The sequence below is a fragment of the Columba livia genome, chromosome 9 (genome assembly GCF_036013475.1).
Source record: "Columba livia isolate bColLiv1 breed racing homer chromosome 9, bColLiv1.pat.W.v2, whole genome shotgun sequence".
NCBI classification, from domain to species: domain Eukaryota; kingdom Metazoa; phylum Chordata; class Aves; order Columbiformes; family Columbidae; genus Columba; species Columba livia.
This window is the reverse complement of record NC_088610.1, coordinates 2666679-2679723: the sequence shown is the minus strand read 5'-3', so window position 1 is coordinate 2679723 and position 13045 is coordinate 2666679.

Genomic DNA, 13045 nt, shown 5'->3' with positions numbered 1-13045 from the left:
CTATACTGAACACTGGATCCAGCAACAAGGAGTTTCACCCACCGCTATAGCAAAATACATTTTATTTTGCAAACTCACTCAACTTCAACAAAAAAGAATCTAAACAAATGCTTTTTGTCCTTAAAGTGTTTCTGGGTTACTACACTGAATTGATTTCTGCTACAAAAGATCGCTCCTGTCTCACTTTTCTGTACATAAGTAGTACTCTGCTCTATAGCTTCAATCATGTTGAACAAAACACATTGATTCCTCCCTTTTCTTGTGTGAACCATTAATCGATAAAGTCTAACTAAAATAAAATCAGACCTCTTAATCGGTGTCCTTTCATGAAAATAGCACTGCAGAAGGAAAATAGCCACACTGAATGTAGTTCAAGAGATTAAATTACATATAATTTCTATCTACACGTTAAAGTTGAATCTTCAGATTTATTTTCCATATAGTTTATATTTCAGGGTGGGGGAGGACAGATGCTACCTTGGTTTTTCTCCTCCTTTCTGCTTTCTTCTCCTCATTTCCCACGGATCACCCAAGGGACACCTTCAACAAGCTGGTATTATGGGATAGTCTGTGGAAGCTGGCCCTGCTTCCAGACCAACCAGATCCAAAGCAATGGGCAAAGCAGAAGATCCCACTGATGGTTTGCAACTACAACCAGATTCATCACTCATGCTGGGTTACAGCGGTTCAGGGGCTGCTGCCTTGGAATAAACACCCATGTGTGTATTTGAGGAACATCACAGAAAAGTACATCTCTACTGTGGTTAGAAATTTACCTCCAGTCTCAGTAAATCAATATGTTATACATCAGTTATCTCAGAGATGCCGTGCAGCTCAAACACAGCCACATTGGCGTTTATGATGGGAGAAATGCGCCTGTAATGAAGGAAATCCAAGTTTCTGGGTAGATTCACGCTCTTCCTGCAGACCAAACAAACTTGGCTTGTTGAAGGGCTGCAGTATGGCCAGTGCTTCAGAAAAGCATTCAGCTCCGTGCCATAGGTCCTCACAAAAAAGTGTATTATAATTATGAACTCCACCCAAAAACACTACGTGAATTTGCAGAGTCTCCCAAGCCTAAACCAAAAATGCCAAGTGAATTTGCACAATCTCCCAAGCCTAAATAGTAAAACCTAGATGGGCTGTTCAAGGGATGATCTTCATCCCCAAATGCTGCTCCGACAAACTGCACTTGAACTTCCACTCTAAATTACTCTTCTTGCCCAACTCAAGCAATGCTAAGGATGAAGATCCAGTGCTACGTGTGGAAAACAGAATATCACTGCCTTACTAGCAGCCAGATGGAGCGAGTGTCATTTTTGAATTGGTTATGTGACGTGCTATGATTTCCTGCCATTGAGCAACTTTCAGGAGTTTTGTTTTTCAGGGTTTTTGCTTTGGGACATTTGGATGATAATCTCCATTCATTCAACTATAGGAGGACCATTTACATTTGGACAGCTGGGAACCACTTTAGCAGAGTTTTATTTGCAAAATACAGAGCAGGCTCAGTATCGCTTTGGCTACACAATGTCAACATCTTGCGAATGCATCACCAGTGATCCGATTTTGCAATCAACATTTACTGCGCTGGTTTGTAACTAAACAGTTATTAACCCAGGGGCTTTATGTCTGGATGAAGTGAAACATTTTCTTAAATTTATGGCAGAGGAGGATAAACTGCATCATGAACTGGTGGGGGAAGAGGTAGCACAGATCCACCCAAAAGAGTATATTTTTGTCTGCAATTTAAAAGGAAAGTATTTCCTTTGCTTAGTTTGAAAGAGGAAATGTTTAGTACACCTCTTAGGGCCTAGATGTGCCAGTAATGATAGGTGATAATGTTATTTGTAACGCTCTGGCCTCAGCCGCAGCTGGACAGGAGCAGAGAGAATCAGATTTCCCTGCTGTGACTAAGAAGAGAGCGCTTACAGCAGGGATAGAGACCCGATAGAAATGCCTTTTCAATTATTTGAAAAATAAATTAATTTACTCTGTGGGGTTAAACATCTTCAGAAACATTTATCACTAGAATTTACCTCATTGCTCACCCATGGTTGCAAAGGACAAAGCCACCGCACCCACAGGTCAGGCATCAGATCAGGTTATCTGGTCCATTTTAGAGATGTGCACCTCATCCCTTCCTCCTTTACTGCAGGAGAATGTATAATAAATAAATAAAAATAACACACTGCACTGCAAGGAGAAACGTGAAAGTCAGAAAAAACTTACCTTTGTAGGAATTAAAAGAGTGTCACAACTGGGAAGAAAAAGGATCTGCAAAGCAACCACAATTATCTATTCTGAAAGCAAAGCGTATCTTTCTTTCCTGACATCACTACTCCCAAGTATGCAGTGAGAAGTGACCAGGCAAAGGAGTGACATTTCAAAGGAAAACTCTCCTCTGGTCCCATCACTGGTGGGCAAGGAGAGGAGAAGCAGGGGGACAGCACGCCATTGGGTATGCACAGCAAAATGCAAGAAGAATTCCTAAACATAGCCAAGTTGTTACCAATGGCTTGACTGGGCATACTTTCAGTATGGCAAAGAAACTCAAGTGTCCACCTGGGATTTTGGTTGGCTCTCGCATGTGGAATTTAACTCCCGGTGAAATTTTACAACATTAAACATGAAGGTAAAATGCATAAGGATGTTGGAAATAACAACACCTGGAGCATTTCTGCTCCAGGAATGAACCTGCATTTATTAAGTGAGCATTCCCCTCTGATCACATGACTTTTCAAGTCTTCACCCACTTACAAATTAGAAAAAAATTAAATGCTAATGCTAGCTCCAAATTGTGCCATTCAAATGCACATTAGCCTTTTGTTGGGAATCGACTAGTTGATTCTAAATTAGTTAAATTATTAATTGGTATGTCTGTTTCTCTTCTGCATCAGTACTGGAAATAGTAAAATGTTACATGATGACTACCCAACATACTTGACACTAACGAGGGTAAGAGTTTTATCAATTTGTACTGGGGAAAGATTAATGGAAATGTTTGGAAGTTTATGTCAAAAAACCCTTTTACTTTCAAAGTAACAGAAGAAAATCTTTGCAATTATAGTCTGTGTACTTGCAAGCGGAAAGAGTGTCTGTTACTTGGATTTTGCAACTACAAATCAGTTCTTCAGTTTTGACATCCAATATAAATTTTGTTTTATCAAGACTTTGGGGACTTTGCAGCAAGCTATCATAAGCAGCTTTTAGGATTATTTGGACTTTTTGAAATTTGTTCTTACCTTCCAACTGTGTTTGAGTGAAATAGGCCAAGGGAGATGGATTGCCAAAAGCTCCTGGTGTTTGTTGGGTTCATGTGGATGTTTTCCAGCACTTGTCACTCCCTGACACAGTTCTCAAAGCTCTGAGCTGCAAAACTGCAGCGGGTCACAGGGGGAAAAATCAGCAAAACGATGCCACACACACCAATTTTCTTCCCCACAATTGATTTTTTTGCACATGGGATGCTTTTCTTATGGGAAGGAGTCAGATGGTTTCCTCCAGATGTCTTGGAGCTCAGGTGGGATCTGGACCTCATGGCTGCTGCTCTGCTAGAAAAGCCAGCAGTCCAATAAATCCTTATCTGTCTCTAGGCACTCGGTTTTCTTCAACTTTATGAGTCATGCCAGAGGATTTGATTTATTGAATTTTGGTATTAGAAAAATTTAATTATTCAACATTGAAAACTTAGAAAACTCTTGCTTTTAGCAAAAAACCCCAGCCATGCTAGCAAATCGTTCCTTTAGAGCTGGTCTTTGGACCTTCATGATCTACTGCAAATACTTGCAGGTGTTTTTAAATTTCAGCTTTACTTATTTTACCTGCTTGACCCACTTCCAAGAATAATAACTAAAAGAATAAGAGTTCAGTACATGCCCAAGTCACGGCTTAGAGCGTACAAGTCTGGCCCTCCATGGTACGACAGTAACAACTTCTTATCCAATAAGGTCTGTTGAAATAACATCTTAAAATGGGTTTTAATGAGACAAATAAAATCTCTTTGGGCTGTGTTTTCCTTCAGTTTAAAGCAAAATTATTCTCCAATAATTTACTGAAGTAACCCTCCACAAACAATATTACCTGAAATAACTGCAGTTCATTATCTTTATAATAACAACATATAAAATTCAGTGCTGCTTAAAATTCATTTGAACAGCACAGCCCTGTGTTAATAATAGAATGTGAAACCAATGTTTCGGGAGTCTCAGCAGAAAAATTACTTATTTATAAAGCACCTTTTATCTCTTAACTGACACGGAATCGCTCTAGATCACATGCAATTAAAGCACCAGAAATGAAGGATGGGTTTTCAGAGCCAGAGTCCCTCTCTAGCGATGCCACCTGAGCACTCCTTCACCCAGAAAAACACCCCACAACAGTCTCTGAAAGGTCAAAACTCACTGGACAACTACAGCACTATACAACCTACAATCATTGCAAAAGGCGCAATACTGGCCTAGACTTGGTTGCGTTGTTTTGTTTTCTTTTTTACAAATCCAGTCTGAAAGGTCTTGTCTTTGCCTAAATATGCTACACTTTTCATGAAGCCAAAGCCATTTGCTACACAAATAAATACAGGTGAGCACCCTGGGAGCAGTGTGGCTCTACCAGGCTGCAAGTGCTGATAAAGGAGCTTCAGGAGATTGGAGGCATCTATTTTTCTTTTGGAAATTTTGATACCTTATCTAGGCATTCCTGTTATCGTTGATACTGTGAGTGCCAGAACAGCACATTTAGTGAACTGAAAACAAAGGAAAAAAGCCCACACAGAACCTGAAGCAGTTTTCAACTGTATTTGAAAAAGGTGCAGACAACGAATTTTTTACTTTACCTGGTGAGGGATTATAGTTCAAGTATTTGATCCAGGGGAAGAATGCGTCTGCTTGGAAATATAGCAGCTTACTAGGCTTGTTATACAAACAAGGTTGTTTTCTTCAGTGATTTTTGAGAGCAAATTTTCCTCAACCAATGCTGATGACAAACAAGCTCCCTATTCTGACATCTGCCAGATGAGCTGAGCTTGCTAAACAGACTTCCCTTCTGTTGCCTTCAAACTGCCTTGATATGCGAATAAATGGGGAAAATAGTCTTCTCTGGGTGTTTCAAGGGCTTCATAAAGAGTATCATAACTGACAGAAGATGTGGTTTGTGAGTTGAGAGGAAAAACTAGGACTGCAAATTAACACACCAACAAAGTGAAATTAGAAACCACACTGCTCAGCTCCAGCAGCTTTGGAGGGGACACCATGAGGAGGTCACAGCAGAGGGAGCTTCCTTACAGAAATGACAGGACACAAGGTATAAAGGCCTTCTGGCGTTTGCAATTGGAAGTTTTCTTGATGCTTTGTAAGTGGTTTTGGTTTGGGGTTTTTTTTCCCCCTTCATTTCCTTATTTGTTTTTTACCACTTTTCAGCTTTCAGGCTTATTCTTATTTTGACTAAATCTGCTTCTTATTTCCCTACTAAACAGGTTTAAGTCTCCTTCTCCCTTTAGAAGTTCATCACAAGAGCGTAGCGGTGTGTTACACTTGGTAGCTTTATTTTATGCTCTTATGAGAGACTCCACACTGTCCTTGTGCTTTTATTTTTCAGTCTTGGAGTTTGAGATGTATTGCTATTATTTTCCTTTAGATAATCTGTTGGGAGTTGGCCTCATCATTTTTGTGAATCAGAAAGGATTGTGAAGGATTTCCTCTACAGCTGAGGCAGTGTCTGGAGCCCAGATATTAGCTGAAGCCAGGTGGGTTGCGTGCAACTACCTGTCTCCCACACACATGACAGTGAATCCCCTCAACTTGCTTTTCAATTACTGAAAAATTTGTTTAAATACCAAACTGCCCTGAAGAGACAAGAAGCCTGAGATTTTGTAAAGAGATACGCTATTTTCACCCTTCGGAAATGTACCTGTTTCTTAAAGATGTTATTTAAGATGATATTTGCTTTTCAGTCACATCAAGTGACTCTAGGATACATCGTGTCCAACCATTCTCAGTCTTCAAGGGCTTGTAGGGATGTTGGGTTTACTCATAGGGGGAAACTGCTCTGCAAAGGGAGGAATGATTTCTAATAGGTTTGGATCTCAAGTCCTTTGAACCTTTGACATATCGGCAAGAGAGAACACTAAAATAATTTAAGAAGCATTGCAAAAGACAAGAGGAATACTTTCAAGTGTCTGAAATAAGACACTTCCACCAGCCACTTTCTGCTCGATGTGGTGCCTTTTTATCAGGTCAAGGAAAGGCAGAGGCATCGCCCGCTTTACCTTAGGAAGTCTGTGTCACAACATAAATATTCTTTCAATATAGTGGGGTTTAAACTGAATGTAGATTAGCACTGGGCACCCAGTCCAGGGTAAATCAATACAGCCCTGTTAGTCTATGTCAAAGGCACTGATGGAAAATTGAAAAGGGCTCAATAATAAAGTTCTCTCTGAAAGACAAAGTTAGCCCTCAGAGGCAAAGTCTTCCAGGCAATTTCTCAATATATGATTAAAGATAGCAATGAAAAACTTACTTTATTAATTATTCAGCTAATATAGGTGGCTTACAGTTAAATTAGCTACACACATTATATAAATAAAAAAAATATGAAAATTCGTTGTCAAATTCTGCTTTTCTGCTCAGGAGCAGGTTATGCTTAATCAACACCTGAAATATTAAAGGACATTTTTAAAATAAAAGAATCCATATACCAGGAAATCATCTGCAATGCACTTGGCTTTTCCTACATCATATATCAAGCTGAGCAGCAAGAGAGCTACGCATTTAGAATCCAAATTAGTTCTTTGAACAGAAATGGGGCTTGGACTAAACAGTTTCACTCAGATGGCATTAATATTTTTATATAAAAGATGTTCGCATTGCAGGCTCAGTCATAATATATCTCTAGACCAGAGTTTAAGAGCATCTTCCCGTATCTTCATCCTAAACCCTGCTGTGCCACCTGCCCAGGTGTGCCATGCTGGGATGTTCTGGAGAACTGACACAAGTCTGAAGCAAACCACTCACTCTCCATCACTGCTTCTGCTGCCTTAATCTTGCAAGTCTTTCCTTCCATTTAGCTGCATTTCTGTTACAAAGATTCACCCTCCATCATCTCTGTGTATTGCTCCTTTTAATCCCTCCTGCAGGCACTTGTTACTCTCCTACTCACCTTTTAGTTCTTCCTGTTCCCTTATGTTGCTTGCCATTGTGTTTTTATCCACTAAACAAAATTATACGGCTATTAAAGTATGTAAATAATGCTACAGCTTTCAATTTCAATCAGCTTTTACAGATTGTGCTGTCCCTACTCTTTGTGCTGTCCCTTTGTTAAATAATAGCTCTGCCCACCCTCGGTCTGCAGCAGCTTCTCAAATAGAGCCCCAAACATGGGTCATTCTTCCTTGTTCAGACACTCCAGGTGCATCTGAAGGAGCAGCCACCTCATATTGATGAAAACTCTGCACTTACACCCAAGAATGTCAGTTATTCAATATTTTAATATTCGGTCTTAAGCTCTGCCAAAAACATTACTTACAGAAGTGACAGAATTTGGATTTTCCCCAGCTCTATGAGAGGAAAACACTAAAGACTACTTTTTGCTGATACAGTTTTAAGAGTTTTAAGCATAATTAAAAAGCCCAAGTTGCCAAAATGTCATATTTCGGAAACTTTAAGGGAACACTGCCAGACAATGCAAAGCATTGGGGCAGGGATAATAAAAACAACGCAATATAAAAATAAAAGTCTGTACAAAAAACACAGCCCTCCTACATATATACACACATTTACTTTTATTTTAATTCTAGTTTTACCAATAGTACAACTTTTGCTCCTCAGACATTGTATTGTCTTGGCATGGAAGACCCTGAACATAGGTTACTTGAAATCAGGTGGTTGCCATTGTCCCAAGGCAGGGATTTAATCTAATCTGTCTTTTTTTAATATATATTTTATTGGAACAGACAAGGAGAGTTTACATGCTCGGTTAAAACATCTCAGGAATTTCCAATGAGGGAGTCTCAACTTTATAAGCCATTCTGTTCCTGCCTGTGAGAGCATTGCTGATTTGCCCTGAAACTGGGAAAAGCTAACCGAGATAAACTGCAAATGAAACCAGCACTTCTGAAAGTGCTATTAAGTGCCTTTTAGACTCTATCGCTTGCTCATTGCTTGCTTTCTGCCAGAAAGTGGAATATTCCTCCTTGCCAGCTACATGGAGCTCTGTTAATGAGAAATCACCTTTTCTTATTAAAAAACCTGTAGATTGATAAGAATATTGAGATGAACGTGTGACAATCAAAATTAATTATATCTTTAGTGGGAACAGACCTCAGTGTCATGTTGGGGAAGGGCAATGATTGAGACTACAATTTACAGGTTGACCAATTCTTAGTTCAGCCATTACTTGCCAACAGCAACTATCACTGAGTTGCCTTGAGTGATGGAAAGGAGAATCTTCAATCCAACCTCAACTGTAGAAGTTGCTCCTTTTCTGCTTTCCCCTCTTCTGCAACATGAGAACCACACATCAGCTCTATTTCTAACAAAAGCTGTTATGGTCACACAAATCATGCAATATTAAAAAAAGCCACCTGTTTTACATCCCCTCTTCAGAGCCATAATAAACCATTTGTATTCTGAGCACACTTGCAAGTTTGAACAAGGTTATTGAAAGAAATCTGAATGCCACATTAATTTAATTTTATTGTTCCACCTCTTTGGAAAAAAATCAGGTACTTAGTTTTTTATAGTATCTTCCAAGCACTTGATGTTAGGAGCTTAATTACAGATTTGTAAATCTATATTCATGAAAGGCTGCATTTTCAGTGTATTGTAAAAGAGGGATTTACAGTTCCAGAAATTTGGAGGTTACATAGGATGACAAAAATTGCAGGAGGAATATCAAATTAATAATACCTAGCATGTACTATGGAAGAAGAAAATCTGTGATAATACAGAATTAAATGTCCATCTCTAGAAGCAATAGAAATGTTGCCTTTATTCAGATGGCTGGATTAATATCTATCCACACCCATTTTAAGGCAAGAAAAGCAAGGAGCAAGGCTGCAGGCTAGTTTGTAGGTTTGATGCCCCTTTGAGTGTAGGATAAAGAATGTACCTGAAACACCCATCAGATAATACACAAGATGCGATGGATATGTTGTTCCCCCCCCGCCATGTACCAAAGTCAGAGTTTTATTACTCTCCTTGTGTTCTCCTTTTAAAAGTGCAGTTCCTCAGCTCTTCCTGAGGGGCAATGGGCACAGACTGATGCACAGAAGGTTCCATCTGAATATGAGGAGAAACTTCTTTACTTTGAGGTTGACAGAGTCCTGAAACAGGCTGCCCAGGCTGTGGAGTCTCCCTCTCTGGAGTCATTCAAGACCCACTTGGACACATTCCTGTTAGCAAGTGTGTTGGACTGGATGATCTCCAGAGGTCCCTTCCAAACCCAACCAGCCTGTGATTCTGTGACTGGAGGTTGATCACAGAAAAACTTGCCCACCCAGCTAGAGGGAGGTCACCATGACTGGAGTCACAGCATCCCAGGGGGCAGAACCAGGACAGTGGGACACAAAAAGTGCTAAAGAGCCATCAGCTGCAGCATTGAAAGCTCATGGTGGTGGGTGCAAATGCAACACAAAGTGTGAATCTAGATTTTTTAGGTTGTTTAGGCAGTGGTATAAACCGCACATCACCGATTTGTGAAGCCACACAAGGCCAGTGCTTGGACACCTTAGGAGACAGCAGAAGCAAGAGCTTCCCTGATGCTACACACCTATGGCAGTGGCCAGCCAGGAGCCGGCCAACTGCTTGATTGATCTGAACTCAACCTGGTCTTACTGTCTGCCAAAGGCAATCAAGAAGTGGGAGGATTAATGGCTTCACACAGCTAAGCCTCTCCTTGGCACACTTGTCAGCATCCCTCCACCTCCCAGCATCACTCCCTCCATCCCAATGTGAGCTCCCCGGATCCCAGTTCCCTTGGGACCCTCATGGATCTGCACCAGAGTCACTGTCATCTCCAAAGGGGAAGAGCAAGTCTCAAGCTCAGGGAGAGTAAATAGCGAAAGTAGCACTTCTGCAGCCAGCGATGCATCATATACGGAGATGTGCCACTAAAAAGCCATTATTTATCATAGCATCCCAAAGGTGATACTAGATAACGTTTCAGATATATAATCTATCTCTAGTATAACAAATTCAGACTGCCATTCTCCTCTGATTCTAACATTAACTGAAAAAATTATAATCAATTACCCTTTTAATTTTTAAAGAAACTTGGGATTTCTCTACATTCAACTGAATGTGACTGCAGTATCTCAAACTGCTTTTGCATTAGCTGCTAGTACATTTGTATTTTTTCCCTGGCAAATACTGAATTGTTGAAGGAATCTTTTGTTTTAGGAACTCAAAGCATCTTTCAGACATTAATTCAGTAAAGCTGGCACCAGCTCTATCATGGAGAAAAGCAATACCCTCCCTTTTTGCAGGTAAGTCATGGACGCATTAAGCTCTTTGCTGAAGGCCAGAAGTGAGTCATTGGAAAAGCCATCACGCACAGCACCTCTCTTATGCTGCTGCCATCATCAGCTCACAAAAATAAAAGGAATAATTAATGATAGCCTCTGAATTTATATTAGAATTTAAGGAGTTCATGGTCTGAGCCCATTACATTATGTAAGATTCATCTAGCTTTAATTTATGTGGTTATTGTTAGCTACCCATTCTCACACAACTACTTTTTTCTTCGGTGAAAGTCTCCAAAGGCTCCTCCAAATATAATCTTTTTTATTGCTAAAGTAACTCCAGATTAACCTAACAGATGCCTGAGCTGAATTTGCTAAAAGCAAACCAAATGGCATGAAAAATCGCCTAACGACCAACCCTTCGAGGGCTGCCACACCACAATGCACACTATTCGGGAGGTCGCACACCAGGCACTTCACATCACTTAAAATCTGAAATTACTCACCAACATGAACAAGTGTCACGACTTTTCTGGGGGATTTCATCAAGATGGGGGTTTTTTTCATCATCCTAAACAAAATTTTAAAATTTACAGCTGTCATTTCTGTAAGAGATGTTTATGGATCATTTACTAATACTGTACGTTTTTTTCTCCTTCCAGCTATAAAAAAGCAAATTGTTGGTTACAATGCATTGGTCATACCAATGCAAATGCTGCCCTTTAAGTATGGCGTGATTCATTTAATAGTTCACTTAAGCTGCAGGAAATTACATGGTAGAAATAAACAAATAGTTCAATTCCAGAGGAATTTCACATTGTTTTCATAACACTTAACAGCAATGTTATAAACAAGTCAGAAATATCTCAGAAACATTTTCAGTAGTAATTGCCATATGCTGCTATTAAAAATTATCCTAATCCTTGGTCAATTACAATAATATGAAATATTTCAACAGAAATAACTCTAGAATATTTGCCTGGTAGCTTTGTGGCCTCTTTATGTTGTGATTTCCACAGTGTCTAGGTTTTTAACTTGTTTTAAAAAGGGTAGGGTGAAATATGGAAATGAGTCCAAGGTACATAAAGCAGCTCAATTAATTTTCGTAGGTGAATTGCTGAATGGGAGAATTTTGAATAGAAATCAGTTGCAGGGAGAAAAACAAAATATATAAAAAGCCCAAATCCATCAGTCCTCACACAGGACCAACACACTCTGTTGTACTGTTTCATATTCATCACCTATTTGGGGACAAGCAACTCATCACTCTCTTTGTTCAGTGAGAGGTATAAAACAATACCTAGACTATTGAGCATAGTTTCAGGCCACTTTATAACGTTCTTAGGGCAAAGACAGCAATTTTTCACATGAAAATGTAATGTTAGAGGCGCTTTGAACGTAAAATTAGCCATGGCACTCTGCAATTTGGCTGTCAGCAGGGAGGAGGAGATACCTCCTCAGAACACTGGGCCCCTCAGGATTTTCCTGCAATGCTGTAGAAATGTCCTGACGTACCAGCCATGCAGATACTTGACGTGACAAATATTCTTGCCCTCACCACCTACCTGCAACTCCATTTGGGGTTTATAATAGCCTAGAATTTTCAAACGGTGGCTCCACTAAACCAAGCCTACTTCAAAAAACTGACTGGAGATGACCGACTACATCTAGAAATGCAAGTCACTTTAAACAGTCACTTTATCTGAATAAGGAAGGGCTGGGTGAGGTTCCAGACATGTCATCAGTACCGCCAAAAGCCACAGCCAGCTTGTGGAGGCCAGACCTGCAGAAGATACCTCAGCAAAGCCACAACAGACATCAGCCACCTCATTTTTACCAAGGCCTTGAGTGCTGTAGGTGTTACTCCTGCACTGATGGACATCAGACATTCTCACTCAGTCCCTCATCATGAAAAAACATCAGAAACCATCCCAAAAATTATTAAGGTGGCTAGTCTACCTCTGCAATTGAAGCCATCACTACAGTAAGACTTGGGTTGGTAACATGCCATGAGCACACAGTCACAACTATGGAAAGATGTCCAACAAGAGGCCAAATATCCTGTTCCTGTGCCAGGGAGATTCAGGCTGAGCACATCAAGCTTTAATAACGAAACACACTTTAACGTCTACTTTGATTTATCACTTTGGGCTGTTGCTTTTCATTTAAAGCAAGTTCAATTTTAATCTTCTGAAGCATAGGAGAAGGTAAGGTAGCAGCCTAGAGATCCATGGGGCTTGACTCCTCAGCACATGGCGATGCAAAGGAACAAACCTGATTATCCCCACTGAAGGTCTCCTTTTGTAGAATCTGTAGGTAAAAGGACAAAGAGGAAAAAACTACTGAGACCCTGAACTCGACTCACTGCTGGAGGTCAACCTTCTCAACACTGTCATACTCTTCTAAACCCAAACTGAGCCTCCTCTTCTCCCTGGAGAGCACCAACATACAGCTTTGCTCAAGAAAATCACCTGAAAATGAGGTTGCATTAATATTTCAAATCACATTTAAGCACTAATCCTTAAAGAGACCTTCCAGCACGTATGTCTCTGCATACAGCAGTCTCGGAAAGCCACCACTAAGCTGCTT